This window comes from Meleagris gallopavo, chromosome 7 (genome assembly GCF_905368555.1).
Source record: "Meleagris gallopavo chromosome 7, MGAL_WU_HG_1.1, whole genome shotgun sequence".
Classification (NCBI taxonomy): domain Eukaryota; kingdom Metazoa; phylum Chordata; class Aves; order Galliformes; family Phasianidae; genus Meleagris; species Meleagris gallopavo.
Window position 1 is genome coordinate 21311221 of NC_139410.1, and position 9549 is coordinate 21320769.

General features: G+C 41.9%; 1 long non-coding RNA gene across 1 annotated transcript; it reads right to left on the reverse strand.

The window, feature by feature from the left end:
* Positions 1 to 3372, reverse strand: LOC146543990 (uncharacterized). The gene is made up of 3 exons (XR_014884383.1): positions 3247 to 3372; positions 2533 to 2725; positions 1 to 471 (listed from the first exon to the last, which is right to left on the reverse strand). It is a non-coding gene; the product is annotated as an uncharacterized LOC146543990 (long non-coding RNA).
* Positions 3373 to 9549: the final 6177 nt, after the last annotated feature.

Consider the following 9549-nt stretch of genomic DNA (forward strand, 5'->3'; position numbering starts at 1 on the left):
ATGAAATTACTATCCAAGACTCGTTGAATTACAGCATTGTTATGGTGTTATATTAAGGCATTAACAACCTTTCAAAATCTTTGGTATTGTTTATTAAAAAATGAGATGAAGTCAACTTCAATTTAAAATGATCTCTAGCACTGTTCATGCTTTATTTTGTGTCCAATTATTATGTTTAAACATGTTTTCCTAGACGAATAAAATACACTCTGACTTGCAGTCTCCACTAACTTTTGCTTTTAAAGTCAAGATTCTTGGCTTGCCTTTTGCTCATTCCAACTTTGCAGTGTCTGTCATGTCCTCTCTTGCAGTTCTCATGGTCATAAAAGCAGAATGTGAAACTGAAGGTTAAAGATAAATGCTTGAGTTTAACCAATACAGCTACTGTTGCCTTAAGGACTTACTTCTGAAGGCAGAGGTTGGATCATTCTGTTTCGGAGGTAGGATGAAAATTATGTTCAATATTCATGCCTGAGTAAAAATTAAAATAATTATACTTCTAGCACTTTGTCTTTCTGAAGACTTCAGACTGTCAGATCAAGTGCTAAGTGCAAGGGGAACATAGTCTAACCAATGGGCTACATCTACATGTGCTGAGGACAGATGACATTGCAAGGATACTCTCAAGTATCTTTGAGAGGTCACAGTGATCAGAGGAGGTTCCTGAGGACGGGAAGAAAGTAAATATCAGGCTTAACATCAAGAAAAATGAGTACATGAGCAACTACAAGGCCGGTCAGCATCACCTCAACACCTGGGAAGGTGGTGGAGTAAATAATCCTAGAACCGTTTGAGTTGGAAAGAACCCTAAAAGGTCATCAGGTCCAATTCCCCTGAAGTGATGAGGGACACCTACAGCTCCATCAGATGCTCAGAGCCCCGCCAGCTGACCTTGAGTGTCTCTGGAGATAGCTCTCTGGGAAACCTGTGCCAGTGCCTCACCACTCTTATTGTAAAAAACTTCTTCCTTATATCCAATTGTGATCTCCCCTGTATTAGTTTGAAATCATTTCTCCTTGTCCTATCTCAAGAGTCTGTCTCCTTCTTTCTTATGCCCTTCCCACCCCCTCAGATACTTAAAGGTCCCCCTTTTAATAACGAAAGGAATTCTGGAACCAATTTCAAAATATATTAAGGATACAAAGAGGAGTGGGAATTGTCAGTGTGGACATATGAAGGGAAAATCATGCCTGACAGACCTGATAGCCTTCTGTGATGAAACAATTAGATTGATGGTCGAGGAGTGAGACATGGATGTTAATCATCTTGCTTTAGCAAGGCTTTCAGTGCTGTCATAGCATCTTCATTAACAAGATGATGACAGGACAAGTGGACAGTGAGGTGAACTGAAAACTGATTGAAATGCTAGGCACAAAAGATGATAATCAGTGGCACAAGGTCAATAGTGAGACCAATGACATTCAACATCTTCATTAATAGTTCTTGATGATGGGCCAGAGTGCATTCTCAGCAAGTCTGCAGACAATTGCAAACTGGGAGGGCTGGTATGTGGAAATGGCTGTGCTACCATTCAGAGGAATCTCAACAGACTGGACAAATCAACCAAGATGAATCTCCTAGAGTTTAATGAAGGGAAATGCTAAATCCTCCACTTGGGAGTAATACCCCCACACACTGACAAATGCAAGTAAGTTCCCCCTAAGCTGGGGACCAAATAGTTGGGAAGTAACATTACAGAAAAGAACTTGGGAGTCCTGGAGAACACCAGCTTGAACATGAACTAGCAATGTGGTCCTGTAACAAAGAAGACCCAACAGTACCCTGGACTGCTGTAATGCAGAATTGTCAAGTTGTTGAGGGGGGTGATCATTCATCCTATTCAGCACTGGGAAGATGCATCTGGAGTGCTGGATCCAGCTCTGGACTCCACAGTACAGGAAAGATAGGGATTCAGTGGAACAAGTCCAGCAAAAAAACACAAAGATGATTAAGGGAATGGAACATTTGCTATACGAGTGGCTGAGAGAGCTGGGTCTGTTCATCTAGAGAAGAGAAGGCTCAGGGAGATCCTATTAATTCATCTAAATACCTAGAGTTGGGGTGTGTGATGGAAGAGGCAGCTAAACTCTTCTCAGTGGCCTCCCGTGAAGGTACAAGATGTATGTTGACCTGTGCTGATTACATGAAGTTCTTTTTAAAAATAAAAAACTTCTTACTCCGGTCAGACGCTGGAGCAGGCTGCCCAGAGACGCAGTGGAGTCTCTGTTCTTGGAGTTACTGCAAATGTGACTGGACACAGCTATGGGCACCCTGCTCTGGCTGATCCTTCTCTCTAAGCAAGAGGTTGCACTAGATAATCTCCAGAGGTCTGGAGTTACCAAATGTTGTATAATTAGACTTTGTAACTTAACATATACTGTAAAGTCAAGAGTCTAGAAGCTCATTAGTGGTTAGTACATGGGCAGAGCACTGCAGATCTGAATCATAAGGGATCTATGCTGTTGTGCATTATCTTCAGCTTCTGAATTCTCCCTCTCATATTCTGCATAGGATAACATGAAACCAGCTCACCTGAACTACTGTGTAGTGATGAAAAGCTGATAGCAGTACTCTCGTAGTCTCTCTCTGATTTACCCATAGTGTCAAGCACAAGTAGAAGTTCTCTAAACTCATTTGTATGCACTGTCCACCCACAAACTTTATCTTGTTGCAAGTGTTGAGTCACAGACAGGTAGTTCTTGTTCAAGGCACAGCCTCATGTAAGCTGTGGGTAATAACAAAAGATATTTCAATCTCACTTTCAGTAATGATAAAGCTAAGGTATAAATAATTTCTTTACAGCAGAACACCCTCAGATCAGCAGAAAGAAGCAAACAACAAGTTCCATTTGGGAGTGCCTGCTGATCTGTTCTCCCAGCAGGAGCTGTCATCCTGCCCAAGAAATCTCTGGTGGACCATATCAACCAGATCGCTTTCGTCCACATGTTTGCTGACCTCGTCAAAAAGCACTTGAGAGGCCTGGAAGGTAAATACTAAGTTTAGAGATTATGTGTTGACGCTGCCCAAACAGGTCCTATTTATCCAACTGCACACTAATTCTAGCCCTTATTGCTGTTTCTGCAACTTTGCGTGGTTCAAAGTCCTGGTGGCCTTCAGCATCATCCACCTTGTCTCCCTCCCTTTTGCCCCCAGAACAATTTTAGAAATTGGTGTCACACTGCTGCTCTCTGTGCTCAGAGAAAGCTTGAAGAGAAAGTTTACATGCTGCCATTAGCAGCTACTTACCCACGCTTCCCTATGAAGCTCAGGTGCCTAGCATATTTCCTGGGGATTTCTGCTCCTCATGTTTTAGGTTCCAGCTGTTCTCAATAGGCTCAGGTTCAGGCAGAGGCTCTGCTGACTCTCTCAGAAATAAGGGTTCAAGTACAGGAATCACCTGCTTATTGCAGTGTGTACATGCATATGCCTGTCATGTGGTTTTCTCTATAAATGTTTTGGCCTCTCTTCTCTTTTATTCTGCAGATGTCTTTGGTCCACCAGACTCCAGTGGTCTTGATCTTGGTCTTGATGTATCTGGAAAGGATTTAATATTAGCTTTGATTTCTCTTGCTAGGTGCTGTTCACGGTTTTTATTGCTCTGTCACTGTGTTTTCCTTTTCATGTATCAGTTTGTGATTCTGGCCTTTGGTTTTTCATTTGGAGATGAATTCAACTTCTTGCTTATGATAGCCTGTCTTGTGGTCACACTGTCCTGTGTCTGCTTTCTTTTAGTGCTTCTCAAGACGTTAGCAGCTGTGCTGCATATCCTTACCATTTCAAGCTGCTCCTTTCTGTTTCCTTTTCACAAGTTTTGTCATGTCTGTATCTCTGTTCTTTCTGAAGCTGGGTGTAGCCGCTGTAATGCTTGGACTTTGTTAAACCTGGGGAATTCTGAATGTAAGTACCAGAACAGCAACCCCAGCCATAAGTGGAAGATCTAGTGGAAGATCTTGCTCACTAATGAGGACCAAGTGAAAGACTCTCCCATGACTTCCTTGTCCAACTGCTCTGTGAAATTACATTTAATGGAGTCAATGATTGTTACCCAAAGTACTGTTTCTGCAGATTCAGCACAATGTACACTTAAAGCTAGCATTTCAGTCCATGCAGAGCCCGTGTCACCTGGTGGGCTTTTGCTATGTTCCTTCGATCTCAGCGATCACTGGCAAAAATCCCTACCTTATACAGCTAGAGTGACTCTTGTGTTTTCCATTTATTTTATGTCTGGTACTGTGATGTCCAATCTGCCTGGTATGCCACTGTCTTCATCTAAAATTTCCCTCCCTCATTTTTTTCTCTGTTTTTGTATCATTTTTATTGTTGTTGGTGTCCTTTCTTTCCTCATTTCCTATTTAAAAGGCACTCTGTCCATTTTCCACTCACTATTTCTGTACTCTAGCCTCTTCTGCAGTCAACAAAAGCAGAATTTCTATGCCTTTGCTCACGGCAAACTGCTGCTTCGCCATAATGGCTGCTCTTCAATTTATAGCTCAGTCGTATTCTTCATGACTTTAAGTGCCAGCGGTGTAGACCCCAGTAAGTCCATCCTCTCCACACAAGCTCTTTTAATCCCAGATGTGCTCCACATCAATCTGAAATGTTGCTCTTTTTACCATCCTCTTAGTGACACTTTGAAAATTTGCTTCTTGCTAGTCACACACACAGGGCAGCGGGGATAGCTCTGTTGGGGAAGGTCTCATCCGTGTTGTCCTCCAGCAAAGTGAATTTTCCTCCAGAGGCATGTGAAAAGATAAACCACAGCTTCCTTCCCCTCTTAGAGAATTGAGTCCCTTCCTCTTTTAGAGTAGTGACTGGCTTTGCATGGGTAAGAACAAAAAGAGCCCCATCAGTCATTTAATTTCAAAAGCCCTTCTACCCAAACAAGTTTTTATTTCCTGAAGAACAGTGCCCAAATTATAATTGATGAACTTTTAAATCATCCCACCAAACTTTTTTTTTTTTTTGCATTAAGTTTGTTGTGTTACCAAATATTATTTTAGTAGCCAGATCCCACAAACATATTGTGAAAATGATCTTACATTACAACAGAAAATAGCTTTTGAGAAGATACTGAATGTATTAATTGTCAGTAGATCTACAATACCGAGGCACAGTTTCCATTAAAAATTTAGGTTTCTGCAGTGTCAGAAACCTTTACTTAAAGTGCCGCAAAAATGTATCATTTGACTCTCCCTTTAGGGTCTTTAGCAGTCCTCCAAATGTTAAAGCACTGCTTTTATTATTTTGTTGTTGTTCCAAGTGCACATACAAATCCCAGCAGGAATCAGGGCCAAACCAACACACACAGAAGACGTTCCCCTCCATAAAGAGAGAAGATGCAGCAGAGTGGACGTGTCCACATGCCCTTCTTTGTCCTGTTTCTCAATCCTGTTTCTAGTATTTCAGGAGGCTTTGTCTAATCTGAGTTTGAATATGCAGCAGGACAGAACTTGGCAGTCACTTTTGAGTAAAAAGAAGGCTCGTATTACAATGAAGGTTTGTAATTCCTTTTACGAATTCTGGAAATTACCTACTGTGTTTCTGTGTACTGGGAGAAAGAACATTCTAAAATGCTGTAGTAACATCAAACATATTTTTCTTTAAATGCTGAAACTTGAAGAGAGTAAGGATTCCTAACAATAACAGACCCGTCAAGCCCAACTAAGAACTCAGAACCTTGGAACACGTGCAAGAGGTTCGTGTAGATTGTTAAAGAAAGGTAAAGAATATGTAAAAATTCAGATTGTGTGGTTTCATCATAACCTGATTGTAACAATGACCGTTTCATAACATGTTAGAAGGGTAGGCTGCTGCAACAAGAAATCTGAAGAAACAGTAAAGATATGCTGTTTTTCTTTCTGTTCCCATTTCGCTAAAAGCTAAAAATTCATTAAAGCCCACAAAAGCCAGATAAAACAGCAAGCCAGCAAATGGGGTAAGTGTCCACAAAAAAAAAAAAAAAGACCATCCAGGTGGAGTTAATGCAACAAAAAAATAACCAGAGTATTGCTTAAGGATTTTCTCTGATCTCTCTGCACCCAGATCAGTTGCTGGATGCTTCATACCTCCCTTTCAGTTTTACTGTTTGTTTTTCCATGGCCACATATGGAATTAACCAAGCCAAACTTTCTTTATGTGTCGAAAAAGAATCATTTGGCTTTTGGCCATACTTACGGTATTAGTTGAAGTTCTCTGAGTTTCTGTTTCATTAAAGTACCTTTACACATGCCCAGGGTTGGTATTTTAAAGGGCTAACAGGCTCTCTACTAAAACCAGAGACATGTTTTAATACCAAACGTATAAGCAGAACCTAGGTAGGAACAAAATATTTTCTCCTCCAGCAAATCTCTCAAGCCCTCATCTGTTTTGCTTTGTTGTGTTTCCTGTGAAGTCCTGGATATTGCAAGCACTGATGTTGCAAGGTGGAAAAAGTAATAAACAACTCTTGTTCCCTGTTTAGATGTCCCAGTTTCAAAGTCACTTCTGAGGGGACCAGAGAGGGCAAGAAATTACCATCTCCAATGCCTCTTCCCACTCCTGGGAGATGCTGGAAGTAGCAAATCCTTTTTCAGCATTCCCTTTGTGCTCACTGCCACGTGGATGCTTTCAACCCAGCCAGAAAAACCAGATTACAAAGTGTTGTTTGTAAAAGAGGGAGGAAGTCTGCTCAGGCAAAGTACCTATTAAGTATGGTGAGCAGAAGTGAGATTGAGGTGGAGATTTATGGATAGACAGGTGTTGACGCTTTCTGCAGGTAATGCTATTGTTAAAAACATATGGGTGCTATAAACATATGGGCATGAAAGCAAAGAAGATATCTGTTGATGAACAAGAAAGACTGCTAGAAATAAACAGCTCTTAGTCATGATGTTGGCACCTCCAAAGGCTTTTTGATTGTAAAGGCAAAGTCATCTGCTTGGAAGCAGGAGGAAAGGCTGCTGTTGTAGAGTCTCCCTGCACCTGAAGTTCTCTATCTGTTACTCTATAGGAATGCTTGAAGTCTGTTCTGCTGTGTGTGCTGCTCTGCAGTGAGCTGTAGTTATGGATGGGGACAGGAAACATTTGTGGTTTGCAATACAGAAACTGTTCACCTGTTATGCTGTGAGTACATTCAAAGAGCAGTTCACATCAGACGCAGAAGCCTCATCCATAATGCCAGCATGAATCCTTTTAGAAATAGTCTTTGACACTGCTTTAATTTTTATAAGCTTTCTACAGAACACTGTAGAAGATTCTTAAAGGTTATCATATGACACAAACGCAGATATTATTTCCTATGCTATTTCCTCCTCTATACTGGTTTGTTGGTTGGTTTTACTGGCCTTGTTTGCTTCGTTGGTTTTGCTTTCATTTGCAAAGTAATCATTCCAGGTACAACCATCTACCTTGAGGAATTACTTTCTCATTCTCCTTTGCAAAATCTGGTGTAATAAAAACAGGAAAGACCTTCTTCTATAAGTGAGAGGCACGTTATTTAGGTGGGAGGGCAAGCGAGTTCAACAGAGAGAAGGCTGTTTGAAATACTGCCTTTGAAAGCTGGCTTCCTTAGGAAGAGATGTGCAGAAACCAGGCACTGTCAGTAGTGGGGGACAGCGCGGCATCAGATTGCACAGCATTTGCTTAGACAAATCACACAGAGCCCAAGCCCACCAATGGGTTAACAACCACAATTTACTTAGCTTTTAGCTGATCATTTCCACAGAACATTGTCCTGCAATTTTTTTTAATCATGGTAGAAGGATAAAAAAGAAAGAAACAAACAAAAAGTACGTGTTTTTTTTTTTTAATGTCCTTGATATAAAAAGTAGTAAAACTACTATATGTACGGTATATGGCTTTCAGTAACTTTCTGTTTTTGAACTTCTGTCATCAAAGCAGAGCTGCCTTAATTGTGCTGGTTCAGTAAAGCAGGTGTACAGATCTGAGTCTGTATATCCTCACCTGTCTGCTGCTTGGCTGGGGAAGAAGGGAACTATGCATTTTGCTGTGTTCAGTAAGTATGCACTGCACGCTGTTGGTTTTGAAGCTGAACTCCTCTCCATACTAAAACTGGGATAGTAAATTATTACATCAAAAATAGCACGCAGGTGGGAGGGTTCATGGGGATGCAGGGTTCACACACAGTGTTTCTTGTTGTTATGTTTTATTTAAGAAGCGGCACACCATCTCACCAACACGTTTTAGTTTCAATAGCTTGCTTTTATATCAGCGGGGAATTTCTGCCTCCTACTCTCTGCGTGGAGACACAAGTGCTCTGCTCTTCCAGAAAACACTTTTGCATAGCAGAGCCTCAGTTTTGCTGCAGCTGTGGAACCTCTTTCTGCCTGAAACCAATTTTTAGAATAGCCTCTGCAGCCAGGTCTGGCTCTGCAGCTCCCAGCAGCATGGAGCACTTGCTTACTTACAAATGCCTGGTTTTGTTCACTTCTTTCAGCTCAGTTCCTGGTCAGGCAACACCCTCGCTCCTGCCTTCCCCGGGTGGCCAGATTCCTGCATGATGGGCACATCTGAAACACATAAAGCAAGCTGCGTGCTGCCCTTCCCAGCTCAGTGAAGATCTAATGTTTCTCTCCCTGAATGACTTCTCCTCTAAGTCTAATCAAAATAGATGTTTCATAGCCAAAATGTTTTTTCCTTGCAACTTTGCAAGTGCTTTCTTGCACAGCTGGGGTTGCAGCCTTTCCAGGTCAGCAATGAATCACTGAATCTCAAGCTACAACCAGGCACAATTTTATTTCACATACTTTCTGTCGGCTCTCCTTCTTTCTCTTCCCCTCCTTCGGGCCAACTGGTCGCCCTTCTCTTTGTTGCTTTTATTTTTGGTTTCTGCAACTTCCTGTGCTCAGCATCATCATTTTCTCAGCAGCAGCTATTTCAGCTGCTCCCAACCCCATTTCCTCCCCCTTCTCTGGCACAACTGGATCAGCTCACTGCAATTTTATCTTCCAGTGACTTGAAAACGCCAACTCTTAGAAAGCACTGAAGCAACTGGGACCTGTGGGCATGGCCTGCTGGCACACCCTATGGGGATGGCCTGTGGGCATGGCGGGTGCTGTCAGCAGGGCCCTGCAGCCCTCACAGCACAACGCAGCCCATGGCCATGCTGCTGGGAGGGCTGAGGGGTGGCATATGCAAACTGTGATGTAATCCAATTTCCGTTCTTTTACTTCGACGTCTGCTATTATTGGTGCTCCTTTTCTTCTATCGCTTTTTAAAAACTTTTAACTCTAATTGCCATATATTAATTAGCTCAGGTTTGTCAATTTTTCACTCTTTGTCCTCTTGGAATTTTCACTCCATTTCCTTTTGATTTTAGTTACTTTTTTGTTACTTTTCTTGGATTCTGTTGGAGTAATTAAGTCAGCTTCTCCTTTTTTGTTCTTTATTTTCCCCCATTTTGCAAGGCTTTTTTCCTCACTCCACTTTTCCTTTCACTTTCCCTCTTTTTTTTTTTTCCTCATTCCCTTCACTTTCCCCCTCTCCTTACTTTTTTCTCTCGTCTCCCCACGCCACTTCCCCTGCCCTCTGCCCAGTTCCCGCAGCGCCAGC